Source organism: Caretta caretta, chromosome 10 (assembly GCF_965140235.1).
Source record: "Caretta caretta isolate rCarCar2 chromosome 10, rCarCar1.hap1, whole genome shotgun sequence".
In the NCBI taxonomy this organism is placed as follows: Eukaryota; Metazoa; Chordata; order Testudines; family Cheloniidae; genus Caretta; species Caretta caretta.
The window spans coordinates 65,062,489-65,077,970 of NC_134215.1; the positions used below are offsets into that span (position 1 = coordinate 65,062,489).

The 15,482-nt window shown below is 47.2% G+C and overlaps 1 protein-coding gene and 1 long non-coding RNA gene across 11 annotated transcripts in view; one reads left to right on the plus strand and one right to left on the minus strand.

The window, feature by feature from the left end:
- FBN1 (fibrillin 1) overlaps positions 1 to 678 on the minus strand; it is a 217,648-nt gene extending 216,970 nt beyond the window's left edge. The window contains exon 1 of one of the 7 annotated variants that reach the window (XM_048867767.2): positions 664 to 678. The gene's annotated coding sequence lies outside the window, so the exon portion shown is untranslated. Of the gene's footprint in view, positions 1 to 239; positions 374 to 520; positions 630 to 663 lie in introns of those variants that run through there. The other 6 variants (XM_048867769.2, XM_048867766.2, XM_075133110.1 and 3 more) reach the window with 6 other exon arrangements.
- Positions 679 to 712: 34 nt separating this feature from the next.
- LOC125644195 (uncharacterized) lies at positions 713 to 11,792 on the plus strand. Of its 4 annotated transcripts, none has more exons than XR_012670250.1 (6): positions 713 to 2,666; positions 6,715 to 6,777; positions 7,312 to 7,349; positions 8,800 to 8,906; positions 10,108 to 10,340; positions 11,215 to 11,792. It is a non-coding gene; the product is annotated as an uncharacterized LOC125644195 (long non-coding RNA). The 4 variants fall into 4 exon arrangements; XR_012670249.1 differs by having other exon boundaries at positions 10,261 to 10,340; XR_012670251.1 differs by having other exon boundaries at positions 713 to 2,065; positions 10,261 to 10,340.
- The last annotated feature ends 3,690 nt before the right edge of the window (positions 11,793 to 15,482 follow it).

Below are 15,482 nucleotides of genomic sequence, written 5' to 3' on the forward strand. Positions count from 1 at the left end.
CCCACACCACCTCCAGCCCCATCTGCCCAGCGCGCCATGCGCAGCTCCTCCGCTCGCCCTACCCCAGCGCCCGGCCACTGCGCAGCCTGTCCCTTCCCCAGCCGCCCAGGCTGCAGCCCGGCGGAGCCCCGTCCCGTGTCCGTCCCCCCCCCCCCCAGCCTGGCTTCTCCGACTGCCGGCTGCGGACGGCGCGAAGCTGCTGCAGGGGCTGGCCAGCGGGCTCCCCATCGCTCCCGTACCTTCCCTCCGACAGCATCAGCAAGGGCTGCGCAGCCCGCCCAGCGCACCGAGCGGCGGCTGCAGCTGCTGAGGCTGCTCTGGGGCTGGGACTGCCTCCAAAGCATGAACCTGGCCAGGCTTTGCAAAGCAGCACCAAAACAACGGGGAGGCTAAGGCGGCAGGGGAGAGGTGTCAGGCTGGGGGCAGCCCGGGCGAGCCAGGCACGGGGCGGGCGCTGACACCCCTGCCCAGCCGCAACGCAACCCGAAAAAAACCACCACCCCCACCCCGCTGCCTTCACCCACGGGAGCCGCCGCCGCCGCTGCTGCGGAGGCTGCCGCCGCTGTTCCCGCCGCTGTTCCAGCCGCGGCCGCTGCACCCACCGCTGCTCCGGCGGCCCCCTCCTTCCCTTCTCCCTCTCCCTCTCCCCTCCTCTTCAAGTACCGTCCGCGCAGCTGTGTCTCGCGAGAGGCAGGACAGCCGGCCTCCCCTCCCCACCCCGGCTCCTGAGACCGGCCGCGGGGCTCCCGGGCCGGGGCGGCGGCGGGCGCCGCGCCCCCGGGCTCCTCGGGGTCCCGGGGCGCGCTCTGGTGCCAGGCTCGGGAGCCTAGACGGCGGCTGAACCTCTCCCGTGAGGGCGGGCGGCACCTGCGCCAAGAACGCCTGCGGGCAGCCAGCGAGCCGCAGGGAAGGTGGGGATGCCCCGTGGGCCGAGGCCAGCAGCAGATCCTGGTCCCACCCTCCCTCCGCGCTGGAAAGCGAGGACCAAAAGGCAGAAGGACCCAGATGCTCTTCCCCCTGCATTGAGGGTGGAGAGGGATACCTGCCCTGCAGGGCTAGGTGCCTTCGGTGGCCCCAGGCCCTGCAGAAAGCATCAGGTTCTTACAGTACCTAACTGGGCCTGAATATAACTGCATGAGGAGGAGAGGATTTGCCTATTTAGCCAAGCCCCAGCCTGGCGTTAGTGTGCCATCTGGGCACAGGGCCTAGTCCCAGGAGGGTACGAGGACTCAGAAGTGTCCAGCTCACTTCCTTGCTAGGTTGGATCAGTTTAAAGTTAGGCCAATCAGCAAAGCAATTTATAAAACGGGGGATAGGGACAGTGATGCAGCTGCACCCAGAGGTGAAAGTAAACCGGTACACCCTAGTACGGTGTATCGGTAAGAGCTGGTGCACCATACCGGGACCGGCTTTCCCAGATAGCAATTTAAAGCCCTGAGTTAGCGGTGGCAGGGCTGCAGTGGGGACTTAAAGGGCCCCGCAGCTCCAGCCGCTGCTAGCGCCCCAGCCCTTTAAATCTCCACCTGAGCCCTGCTGCTGAAGCCCTGGGGTAGCAGCGGGGGCGAGGCTCCGGGGGGCATTTAAAGGGCCCGGCAGCTCCAGCCCCCACTACCACCCCAGCCCTTTAAATCCCCGCCACTGCTACCCCAGGGCTCAGACAGCAGGGCTCAGGCAGGGATTTAAAGGGCTCGGGCAGCCTTTACCACAGCGGAGCCCCAGGCCCTTTAAAGCTCTGCCGGAGCCCCGGGGTAGCGGTGGCAGCCAGGAGCCCCCAGGGCTCCTCAGTGATTTAAAGGGCCCAGGACTCCGCTTCAGTAGCAGCAGCTGGAACTGGGAGCCCTTTAAATTGCCCCTGAGCCCCGGGGTTCCCAGCTGCTTCTGCAGCTGGTAGCTTGGGGGTGATTTAAGGGGCCCCGGGCTCCCAGCTGCCACTACCGCAGCTGGAGCCCTGGCCCTTTAAATGAAGATTTAAAGGGCCCAGGGATTTAAGGCCCTGCTTCTTCCAGTTAAGGCCACGCCTCTTCTGATTGAGGCCACACCCCCTGCTCAGGACTCCGGTGTACTGGTAAGTCCTCTAACTTACTTTCACCCCTGGCTGCACCCCAAGGCTTGAAGTAGTAATAACAAACACCAAAGACATACAGCAGCACCCCCATGAAAAAATAATTCCAGCACCATGGGGTGGGAGAGAAAAAAAAAAAGACTGAAAGAGGTGGATTCCTCAGCCTCTGTCTGAAATCATGTATTCTGGAGGTGCAGCAGTTTAAGTCTGATTGAGTGGCTTAGAAGCATAATGGTATTTATATTTCCCTTATAAGGGAAACGGCACAGATGTTGACTTTACCTTGGAGGTTGCTGAATAATGAATAAAGCGCTTGCTCTTGAATTGCTTCAATCTGCCTGGACATTCTATAACAGATTTTAAAGTAGCCATACTTGAACAAAAATATTTCAAAAACAGACTTTAAAGAAAAACTACAGAACTAAAATTCATTAGAAAAATTTAACACTATTAATGTGGGCTTGAATAGGGACTGGGAGTGTTGGGCTCGCTACAAAAGCAACTTTCCCTCTCCTGGTATTGATACCTCCTCATCAATTATTGGGAGTGGACTACATCCCTCCGCTTGAATTGGCCCTGTCACCACTGATTCTCCACGTGTAAGGTAACTCCCTTCTCTTCATGTGTCAGTAGATTAATGCCTGCATCTGTAATTTTCACTCCATGTATCTAAAGAAGTGGGGTTTTTTACCCACAAAAGCTTATGCTCAAATAAATCTGTTAGTTTTTAAGGTGCCAGCGGACTCCTTGTTGTTTCTGATATTGACTAGGGTCACTGGAAGATAGAGAAGTCCAAGTGCAGAAATAGAAGGCAAACCAGGAGACCAAAACTGCAGCAGATAGTAAGATTTTTAAAAAATTAATAAATAGAACAGTGAAGCCAACAACTAGAAGCTTTTCCTTTGTGGAAAGTCAATATCACATTCTTCCAGACTTAGAAGTGGCACAATCTTGGCCTTAATAGAATTATTCTTTTTGGCCCACAAACAACAAATTAAGTCTCTGCTGATTTTCAAGCAATCTTTCTTGTAAAACGGAGAAGCATGGTGACTGTGTGATTAATTATTAGTGCTTTGCATTTCTGGTTGCCTGCTTTACAATATGTACTTGGTCAGCCCTTGGTGTCAGGTTTGGTGCAGAACTAGAATTACTGCTCTTAGGAGCTTACACACTAAAAGATAGGTACAAAGAAGTTAGAATGCAGTGGGAAATCCAGAGAAAGAGATCAGATCATTATAAAACATAAATAAACTTATGCTATGATGATGTGTGGCACGCAGAACCATACAACTAACTGATAAATCAAACTGCCTATAGAAAATCACTAAAATGAGAGAGAAGATCTGCACACATTCTGCTGCATTCTAAGAGGAGTAAGACTCCTCTAGGAACTCAACTCTCAAGTAGCTGCTTATTTTAGGACTCACCATGTATGTTTATAATATTATGCACAGCTCCGACTGATGTTCTAAAATGGAATGATACCTTTTTGATAGGAAGTTTGGATGCTAACAGCTTGCACCCCATAGGCCTGATCTAAAGCCAACAGCAGGGAACAGAAAGACTTCCATTGACTTCAGTGAACTTTAGATCAGGGCCTAAAAGAGTAACAGAAGCCAGTCTTCCCTTTAATTTTAATAGCTCTGGCTGCATAGCACTTTTGTAGCCGTGTCTGTGGTTGATAAGGTTTATAGTGTCCATTCATGCTCCTGTAGTTACTTTTATTATTTCAATTTTCATAAAACACCTTGCAAAATAAACCTAATCTCACTCCCCCTCCCTAACCCATTTATTTATGCTTTTTTGGATCCATTTAATTGTCCATAATCAAACAGGTCAGTACTGTAATTAAGCTATCCTATATATCAAAACTTCTGTACTTACAAAACACAACTGAAAGCACACGAGCATCTTAGGGCTTGTCTGCACTTCCTGGGGGATCGACAAGTGGCGATCGATGCATCAGCGGTTGCTTTAGCAGGTCTAGTGAAGACCTGCTAAATCGACCGTAGACTGCTCTCCCATCAACTCCTGTACTCCACCGGATCAAGAAGAGTAGGGGGAGTCAATGGGAGAGCATCTCCCATCGACATCACGTAGCATGGACCCCATGGTAAGTACCTCTAAGCTATGTCTATTTGAGTTACTCTATTCATGTAACTCAAATTGCGTAGCTTAGATCGAATTTCCCCTGTAGCGTAGACAAGGCCTGAGTGTGAAGACAATAAATATGAATGTATTCATCTCCTTGCCAAAATAAGTATTTTGGCAGACACGTTACATTTTCAAACCTGAAAATATTCCAGGTTGTCAGTTTCAACCAGCTATTCAATTGTGAATGGTCCTACATTACAAAACGGGTCTTCTAAAGTCTTTGCTCTCAGTTGTGTTTTGTAAGTACAGAAGTTTTGATATATAGGATAGCTTAATTACAGTACTGACCTGTTTGATTATGGACAATGTACAACCTTACAGCAAGTAGCTAACCACCCTCACGTATGCCACCCTGCCTAAAGTATGCATTAGGTAAATGCAAGCTACATCTGTGCCATGAGTACATAATTAGAATAATGCAAAGCTTTGTATGGTTACATATTGCATATTTTACATACTGTGCTTACAACTCTAATCTAATCTTTTTAGGTGACAGATCTGAGGAACTGTCCAAGATTGAGGTATCATTAGAGGAGGTTTTGGAACAAACTGATAAATTAAACAGCAATAAGACACCAGGACCAGATGGTATTCATCCAAGAGTTCTGAAGGAACTCAAATGTGAAATTGCAGAACTACTAACTGTAGTCCGTAACCTATCATTTAAATCAGCTTCTGTACCAGATGACTGGAGGATAGCTAATATGATGCCAATTTTTAAAAAGGGCTCCAGAGATGATCCTGGCAATTACAGGCTTGTAAGCCTGACTTCAGTACCAGGCAAACTGGTTGAAACTGTAATAAAGAACAATATTGTCAGACATGTAGATGAGCATAATTTGTCGAGGAAGAGTCAACATGGTTTTGTAAAGAGAAATCATGCCTCACCAATCTACTAGAATTCTTTGAGGGAGTCAACAAGCATGTGGACAAGGGGGATCCAGTGAATATAGTGTACTTAGATTTTCAGAAAGCCTTTGACAAGGTTCCTCACCAAAGACTCTTACGCAAAGTAAGCTGCAACGGGATAAGAGGAAAGGTGCTCTCATGGATTGGTAACTGGTTAAAAGATAGGAAACAAAACATAGGTATAAATGGTCAGTTTTCAGAATGGAGAGACGTAAATAGTGGTGTCCTCCAGGGATCTGTTCTGGGACCAGTCCTATTCAACATATTCATAAATGATCTGGAAAAAGGGGTAAACAGTGAGGTAGCAAAATTTGCAGATGATACAAAATTACTAAAGATAGTTAAGACCCAGGCAGACTGCGAAGAGCTACAAAAGGATCTCTCAAAACTGGGTTACTGGGCAACAAAATGGCAGATGAAATTTAATGTTGATAAATGCAAAGTAATGCACATTGGAAAGCATAATCCCAACGATACATATAAAATGATGGGGTCTAAATTTAGCCGTTACCACTCAAGAAAGATCTTGGAGTCATTGTGGATAGTTCTCTGAAAACATCCACTCAATGTGCAGCAGCAGTCAAAAAAAGCAAACAGAATGCTGGGAATAATTAAGAAAGGGAAAGATAAAGGACAGAAAATATAATGTTGCCTCTATATAAATCCATGGTACACCCACATCTTGAATACTGTGTGCAGATGTGGTCGCCCCATCTCAAAAAAGATGTATTGGAATTGGAAAAGGTTCAGAAAAGGGCAACAAAAATTATTAGGGGTATGGAACAGCTTCTGTGTGAGGAGAGATTGACAAGACTGGGACTTTTCAGCTTGGAAAAGAGACAGCTAAGGGGAGATATGATTGAGGTCTATAAAATCATGACTGGTGTAGAGAAAGTAGATAAGGAAGTGTTGTTTACTACTTCTCATAACACAAGAACTAGGGGTCACCAAATGAAATTAATAGGCAGCAGGTTTAAAACAAATAAAAGGAAGTATTTCTTCACATAACACACAGACAACCTGTGGAACTCCTTGCCAGAGGATGTTGTGAAGGCCAAGACCATACAAGGTTAAAAAAGAACTAGATAAATTCATGGAGGATAGGTCCATCAATGGCTATTAGCCAGGATGGGCAGGAATGGCGTCCCTAGCCTCTGTTTGCCAGAAGATGGGAATGAGCAACAGGGGATGGATCACTTGATGATTACCTGTTCTGTTCATTCCCTTTGGGGCACCTGGCACTGGCCACTGTCAGAAGACAGGGTACTGGGCTAGATGGACCTTTGGTCTGAGCCAGTAGAACATATGTTCTTATGTAGTAAAAAAAACTTGATGGACATCACTTAAAATGACTATAAGGAGCTGAAATCTCTTTTTACAGCAGTTCTTTAAATTTTATTCAACATACACTTTATCCTTTTAAATAGAGTATGTGGGACCATTTTGCTTTAAGCCATCCAAACAAATACAGTATCTTTTGCTTACTCAATAGAAACAGCATTCTACTAATTTTATTTTGGCAGAATTTTATTAAGGGGATCAATTAACTTTATATTTGTACCCCACTCGTTTCATTTTGACCATTTCAGCGTAACTAATCGGTTAACACTAACTGGACCGACAAGCACACAGAGGAGACCATATTCCAAAAGGTAAACATTTTTCATAGATTCATAGAACCATAGATGCCAAGGCCAGAGGAACAATTTTGATCATCTCATCTGGCCTCCTTACAACGCCCCAGAAATAATTCCTGACGCATATCTTTTGGACAAACATCCAATCTTTAACATTTGTTAGTGATGGAGAATCTACCACAATGCTTCGCAAACTGTTGTAATGGTTACTTTCACCATTAAAAATTTAGGCATTATTTCCAGACTGAATATGTCTAGCTTCAATTTCTAGTCATTGGACTGTGTTCTATCTTTCTCTGCTAGAAAGAAGAGTCAATTATTAAATATTTGTTCCCCTCGTAAATAGTTGTAGACTGTAATCAAAACATGCCTTAACCTTCTCTTGGATAAGCTAATAGAGCTCAATTATTTTTGTGGCTCTTCCCTGAATCCTTTCAAATTTATCAACACCCTTTTGAATTGTCGGCACTGGAACTAGGAACCGTATTGCAGTGGAAGTCACACCAGTGCCAAAAAGATTATCCACCACAACCCCTAAATCTTTTTCAGAGTCACTGCCTGCTTCCCTGGATAGAGTCCCCCATCCTGTAAGTATGGCCGACATTCTTTGTTCCTAAATGTTTATGTAACCCTTCTGCCAGTCAGAGTTGGCAGCAACAAGGGCCGGTTCAGTATCTAGGGGTTCCATTCCAACAACACAATGCAAAACCAGCTCGAGCCCGCAGCCAGTGACCTGGGACAAATATATACCATCCCCCCGGGCATCTCCAAGAGGCAATACTTCCCCTCTCACAAGCACAGAGTCTGAATGTAGCAAAAGCCTTTTAATAACAGAGAGAAACAATGTGGCATTATGTTGGTAAAACACCACCAACAGGATTCATAACACAACCCATGAGCAAAAACTCATCCCAAGCAAATTGGGCCTTTGGTTCTTGAGTCCAGCAACCCAAAAGTCACCCAAAGTCCCAAAAGTCCAACAACCCAAAAGTCTCTGTCCCTGGTCAGTGCAGCCCCAGAGTTCAAAAGTTTATCTGCAAAGTTTTACCTCCCAACCTGGGTGGAAATGGGGGAGCTAAGGGGCACCTTACGTGGTCCGAAGCCAATTGCCCCACCTCTCCATGGGGCTCGGCTCTGCTCTGCTCCACCAGCCATCCCACGAGTCACTCTGCTCTGGCAGCCGCTCCGCTCCACCAACCATCCTGTGAGCTGCTCCAGCCGTCTCGCAAACTGCTCCGCTCCGCTCCACCAGCCGTCTCGCAAACTGCTCCACAATATAGCTTCGGGCCTCCCCACTACCTAACGCAATGCTCAGTGATTTCAGTTCTTCATAATTTTAGCTCTTTAGTGATTTCAGCTTGTAGTAGGGGAGCCCCAGGGCTGGTGCACCACTGGCCCAAAGTGATTTCAGCTTAACAGCCTGTAACGAGACTCTTATTGGAATCAAAACTAGCTCTGATATTCCACAGTAGAGAGAGGAGACGGTGCAATTGGCATGTAGGGCCCTCACCTGGTGGCCCATACCACCAGACATTAATACTTGTCCCCAGCCTCTCTCCATTCACTGGGTTTTGGAACCCATGACCATTGCCTAGAGAGTGCTGCTTAGTTGATGGTGAGTCCCTCCATCATAACAAAAGGCCAAGTACAGTTCCCTGTCCTTGATTCACATAATCAGGATAATAACAGTTTATTCCTGCCCCCATAACAGAGAAACTGGGGCTCCTACAGCAGCCAAAGTGACCATCTAGGCGGGGTGGGTGTACCTATGCAAATGAGATCACCTCCTGAAGTTCTTTTCCACAACCCACCATGACTCGCCACCAGATGTCAGGGTAGAGCTCATCTTAACTCTGCTTACATTTATATTTACATTTAACCATATTAAAACATGCATTGTTTGCTTGCACCCAGTTTACCAAGTGATCCAATTGCTCTGAATCAGTCACTTGGTCCTTGTCATTATTTACCACCAACTACCCCCCAGTTTGTGTTATCTGCAAACTTTATCAATGATGATTTTATGTTTTCTTCCAGGTCATTTTGATGTTTAATAAATCCCTTACACCTTGCAATTCAGATCTCCTAACCTGGACTCCCAAGAGGGTACGAACAAAAAAAACACAGGAGGATGCACAGGCAAGGTAGGCTGGATTTACAGGAAGGGTGTGAAGTCCCAATGAACAGGTAAAATACAGGTATACATTGAAATATTATGAATGGCAGGCTGGGCAATGGGATACAGATCTGATTCTGGCCCAGGGTGGTAGTGACCCAAAACTTACCACAACCATTCAGTGGCCTGTGTGAAAAAAGTTGTTTATGTACAATAAGGATCAAGTCACTAATTTGTACCTTGTTGGCACTTTCAGAAGAGTGTGTGTCCTTCCAGGGAATGTTTAGCATGGAGGCTGAAAAACGTTTACACATCTAGAAAAGCTAGTTTGGTTTTAGGCACACTCATGAGGCAGTGGGGAGAAAGCTTGCATTGATGCCACTCAGACTGAATTCTGGAGATAAAAAGGAAAGTAATTTCTTGAGAGCTGTTCATTCAGATTCCCACCCACCCAACACTATCTCTCTGAAACAGACATACACACATATATACACACACACACACGTATGCATGCATGCATGCATGTATGTATCTGCTAAAGTGAAGAGAAGGCGCTGTGCAAGGGATTTTGCACTCCTTTTGTAATGACAAACTTATTTTAAAAAGGAAAGTTTAGATGGGGTGGTGGTGGTGCAGTAGCTGAGTTCTTGCTGCTACAGAAGAATACAGATCAAATGTGTGTAATAGGGCAGTCATCTTTGGTTCCATTACTTTGGTCTTGCTCTGTGTGAGCGAAATCTACACATTTACTAAAGTGACTCCGAAAGCAGAGTGCTTTTAAACTATATTGTTGCCAGAACTGCTGTTAGAAAATGAGGTTTAAAATGAAAAAGTCAACAAGTCAAATGTCAACAAGTAAACAAAAAGGTAACAAGTCATGAAAAGTATTACTTTAGCCCTGGTCTACATTACGAGGTTAGGTCAAATTTATCTGCATTAGGTCAATTTTATAAGCAATGTATCTACACAACCAACCCCATTCCGTCGACCTGAAGGGCTCTTAAAATTGACTGCTGTACTCCTCCCCGGTGAGGGGAGTAGCACTAAAATAGACGGTGCTGGGTCGAATTCGGGGTAGTGCAGATGCAGTTTGTTGATTTTGGCTTCCAGGAGCTATCCCAGAGTGCTCCAATGTGACCGCTCTGGATAGCGCTTTCAGCTCCGATGCACTAGCCAGGTACACAGGAAAAGCCCCGGGAAATTTTGAATTTCATTTCCTGTTTGATCAGCATGGCGAACTCAGCAGCACAGGTGACCATGCAGTCCCAGAATCGCAAACGAGCTCCATGCTGGAGCTAACGGGAGACACTGGATCTGATTGTTGTATGGGGAGAAGAATCTGTGCAGGCCAAACTCCAATCAAAATCCGTTCTCCCCGGCAGCCAGGACCTTTCTATCACCCTGGAGCCAATATCCTCCCAAGGCGGGTTCCCGGACCCTGAAGCCGGAGAAGGCACCTCTGGTGAGTGCACATTTGTAACTACAGTACAGGGTTTAAAAGCAATTGGGTTTAATGTTTTATTTGCCCTGAAGAATTGGGATGCATTCGTGGCCAGTACAGCTACTGGAAAAGTCTGTTAACGTGTCTGGGGAGCAGTGGGAATCCTCCAGGAACATCTCCATGAAGCTCTCCTGGAGGTACTCTGAAAGCCTCTGCAGAAGGTTTCTGGGGAGGGCTGCCTTATTTCATCCTCCACAGTAGGACACTTTACCACACCAAGCAGTAGCAAGTAGTCTGGAATTGTTGCAGCACAAAAGCATGGCAGCGAATGGTCCTGGGTTTTGGTCGCATTCAAGCAACATTCAGTCTTTATCTTTCTGTGTTAGCCTCAGGAGAGTGATATCATTCACGGTCACCTGGTTGAAATAGGGGAATTTTTGTAAGGGAACAGTAAAAGGACCCCATTCATGCTGGGCTGTTTGCACTTGGCTAAAAGAGATCATCCTAGAGAACAGCCATGTGGTAGGGTGGAGGGAGGGGTGTGCTGCATATCCACCTGAAAACCGCAGCCCCTCCTTTTAAATGGCAAACCCAACCAGCATTGTTTGCTATGGGAAAGGAGGGCGCTGCAGTTTGAAACCCTTCCCATATGTTATGAAGGTGGAAGAAGCCAACCCCGCATACCCTTTGGCTTACCATGGTTGCCTGGAAACCAAATTCTGATGCCCAGCCGTGTGTGATGTGTCACCATGCTGGCAGGTGCTCAATATAAAAGGCAAAATGCGACCTTGTACGGTCTGCTGGGAATTGCTTGACTCACTGTGAAAGAGTCTCCCCTTTTGTTCTCAGAAGTGTATCATCTTAAATTTTACTCTCCCTTTTTATTCCCCCTCAGGTACAAAATGTTTCTATGCTCCCCCATCATCTTCATCCCTGAGATTATTGCAGATTAGAAGGCAAAAAAAAAAAAAAAAAAACGCACTTGCAATGACATGTTTTCCGAGCTCATGCAGTCCTCCTGCACTGATAGGGCACAGCTGAATGCATGGAGGCATTCAGTGTAGGAGGCCAGGAAAGTATTAGGTGAGCGCAATGAGAAGAGACAGGAGGCGATGCTGAGGCTAATAGGGAAGCAAACGGACATGATCAGGCATCTGATGGAGCTGCAGGAAAGGGAACAAGAGCACAGACCGCCGCTGCATCCACTGTATAACTGCCTGCTCTCCTCCCCAACTTCCATATCCTCCTCACCCAAATGCCCGAGAACGTGGGCAAGGGGGAGGCTCTGGGCACCCAGCCACTCCACTCCAGACGATGGCCCAAGCAACAGAAGGCTGTCATACAAACAGCTTTGATTTGTAGTGTGGCTACAATAAGCAAGGTGGCTTTGTCCTTCCCTCCTCCCCCACCCCACCTGGGCTACCTTGTCAGTTCTCACTTTTTTTTTAATTAATAAAGAAAGAATGCATGGTTCATTCAGGGTGGTTGGCTTACAGGGAATTAAAATTCAACGAAGGGGGCGGGTTTGCATCAAGGAGAAACATACAACTGTTACACCGTAGTCTGGCCTGTCATGAGACTGGTTTTCAAAGCCTTTCTGATGCGCAGCACACCTAGCTGTGCTCTTCTAATCGCCCTGGTGTCTGGCTGTTCAAAATCGGCTGCCAGGCAATTTGCCTTAACCTCCCACCCCTTACTCTGACAGATATTGTGGAGCACACAGCAAGCAGTAATAACAGTGGGAATATTGGTTGCGCTGAGGTCTAACCTAGTCAGCAAAGAGTGCCCGCAAGCTTTTAAATATCCAAAGGCACATTCTACCACCATTCTGCACTTACTTGCTCAGCCTATAGTTGAACTGCTCTTTACTACTGTCCAGGCTGCCTGTGTACAGCTTCATGAACCATGGGAGCAACGGGTAGGCTGAGTCCCCAAGGATAACTATTGGCATTTCAACATCCCCAACGGTAATATTCTGGTCTGGGAAGTAAGTCCCTTCTTGCAGCTGTTCAAACAGCCCGGAGTTCCTAAAGATGCGAGCATCATGCACCTTTCCCAGCCATCCCACGTTGATGTCGGTGAAATGTCCCTTGTAATCCACCAGTGCTTGCAGCACCATTGAGAAGTACCCCTTGTGGTTTATGTACTGGTTGGCAAGGTGGTCCGGTCCCAAGATAGGGATATGCATTCTGTCTATTGCCCCACCACAGTTAGGGAACCCCATTGCAGCAAAGCCATCCAGTATGACCTGCACATTTCCCAGAGTCACTACCCTTGTTAGCAGAAGGTCAGTGATTGCATTGGCTACTTGGATCACAGCAGCTCCCACTGTAGATTTGCCCACTCCAAATTGATTCCCGACTGACTGGTAGCAGTCAGGTGTTGCAAGCTTCCACAGGGCTACCGCCACTCGCTTCTTAACTGTCAGGGCATTCTCATCTTGGTATTCCTGTGCTTCAGGATGGGGGAAAGCAACTCACAAAGTTCCAGGAAAGTGGCCTTACGCATGCAAAAGTTTCGCAGCCCCTGGGAATCATTCCATACCTGCACCAGTCTGTGCTTGTTTGCAGCGTTCCACTGTATCAACCTACCCCAGTGCCACCATAGTATCCCAATTGCCACATCCCGTGCTTTCAGGAATGTCTGTGTCCATGTCCTCCTCACAATCGTCCTCGTGCTGGCGTCTCCTAGCAAGGTTCTGCACATACTGTAGGACAATGTGCGAGGTGTTTACAATGCTCACAACAGCAGCAGTGAGCTAAGCGGGCCCCATGCTTGCCATGCTATGGCGTCTGCATGGGTAACCCAGAAAAAAAGGCGCCAAACAATTGTCTGCCGTTGCTTTCATGGAGGGAGGGGAGACTGACCACATGTACCCAAAACCACCTGCAACAATGTTTTTGCCCCATCAGGCACTGGGAGCTTAACCCAGAATTCCAGTGGGCAGCAGGGACTGTGGGATAGCTACCCACAGTGCACCGCTCTGTGAGTCAATGCTAGCCACAGTATTGAGGATGCACTCTGCCGACTTAATGCGCTGAATGGGAACATACACCATCAACTGCATAAAATCGCTTTCTAAAGATTGACTTCTATAAAATCGACCTAATTTCGTAGTGTAGACATAACCTTGGTGAGGCACTTATAAACATTCATTTGGACTCAGATTTTCTCTTATGATTGCTTTCATGGTCTGGGTTCAGCTTCTGAAAAGTCATCCAGCCTGCATAACAGGTTAATTAGAATCTGATGTCTGCTATCTGATGAGACATTTATGATGTGGGGGGATGAGGTGGATGAGGCTTTCTTCCGGCAGCTCGTGGAAGCTACTAGATCGCATGCCCTGGTTCTCATGGGTGACTTTAATTTTCCTGATATCTGCTGGGAGAGCAATACAGCGGTGCATAGACAATCCAGGAAGTTTTTGGAAAGCGTAGGGGACAATTTCCTGGTGCAAGTGCTAGAGGAGCCAACTAGGGGGGAGCTTTTCTTGACCTGCTGCTCACAAACCGGTAAGAATTAGTAGGGGAAGCAAAAGTGGATGGGAATCTGGGAGGCAGTGACCATGAGTTGGTTGAGTTCAGGATCCTGACACAGGGAAGAAAGGTAAGCAGCAGGATACGGACCCTGGACTTCAGGAAAGCAGACTTCGACTCCCTCAGGGAACGGATGGGTAGGATCCCCTGGGGGACTAACATGAAGGGGAAAGGAGTCCAGGAGAGCTGGCTGAATTTCAAGGAATCCCTGTTGAGGTTACAGGGACAAACCATCCCGATGTGTCGAAAGAATAGTAAATATGGCAGGCAACCAGCTTGGCTTAACGGTGAAATCCTAGCAGATCTTAAGCATAAAAAAGAAGCTTACAAGAAGTGGAAGGTTGGACATATGACCAGGGAAGAGTATAAAAATATTGCTCGGGTATGTAGGAATGAAATTAGGAGGGCCAAATCGCACCTGGAGCAGCAGCTAGTTAGAGATGTTAAGAGTAACAAGAAGGGTTTCTTCAGGTATGTTGGCAACAAGAAGAAAGCCAAGGAAAGTGTGGGCCCCTTAATGAATGAGGGAGGCAACCTAGTGACGGAGGATGTGGAAAAAGCTAATGTACTCAATGCTTTTTTTGCCTCTGTCTTCACGAACAAGGTCAGCTCCCAGACTGCTGTGCTGGGCATCACAACATGGGGAATAGATGGCCAGCCCTCTGTGGAGAAAGAGGTGGTTAGGGACTATTTAGAAAAACTGGACGTGCACAAGTCCATGGGGCCGGATGAGTTGCATCCGAGAGTGCTAAAGGAACTGGCGGCTGTGATTGCAGAGCCATCGGCCATTATCTTTGAAAACTCGTGGCGAACGGGGGAAGTCCTGGATGACTGGAAAAAGCCTAACGTAGTGCCAATCTTTAAAAAAGGGAAAGAGGAGGATCCTGGGAACTACAGGCCAGTAAGCCTCACTTCAGTCCCCGGAAAAATCATGGAGCAGGTCCTCAAAGAATCAATCCTGAAGCACTTACATGAGAGGAAAGTGATCAGGAACAGTCAGCATGGATTCACCAAGGGAAGGTCATGCCTGACTAATCTAATCGCCTTCTATGATGAGATTACTGGTTCTGTGGATAAAGGGAAAGCAGTGGATGTATTGTATCTTGACTTTAGCAAAGCTTTTGACACAGTCTCCCACAGTATTCTTGTCAGCAAGTTAAAGAAGTATGGGCTGGATGAATGCACTATAAAGGTGGGTAGAAAGTTGGCTAGATTGTCGGGCTCAACAGGTAGTGATCAATGGCTCCATGTCTAGTTGGCAGCCGGTGTCAAGTGGAGTGCCCCAGGGGTCGGTCCTGGGGCCGGTTTTGTTCAATATCTTCATAAATGATCTGGAGGATGGTGTGGATTGCACTCTCAGCAAATTTGCGGATGATACTAAACTGGGAGGAGTGGTAGATACGCTGGAGGGCAGAGATAGGATACAGAGGGACCTAGACAAATTGGAGGATTGGGCCAAAAGAAATCTGATGAGGTTCAATAAGGATAAGTGCAGGGTCCTGCACTTAGGACGGAAGAACCCAATGCACAGCTACAGACTAGGCTAGGCAGCAGTTCTGCGGTAAAGGACCTAGGGGTGACAGTGGACGAGAAGCTGGATATGAGCCAGCAGTGTGCCCTTGTTGCC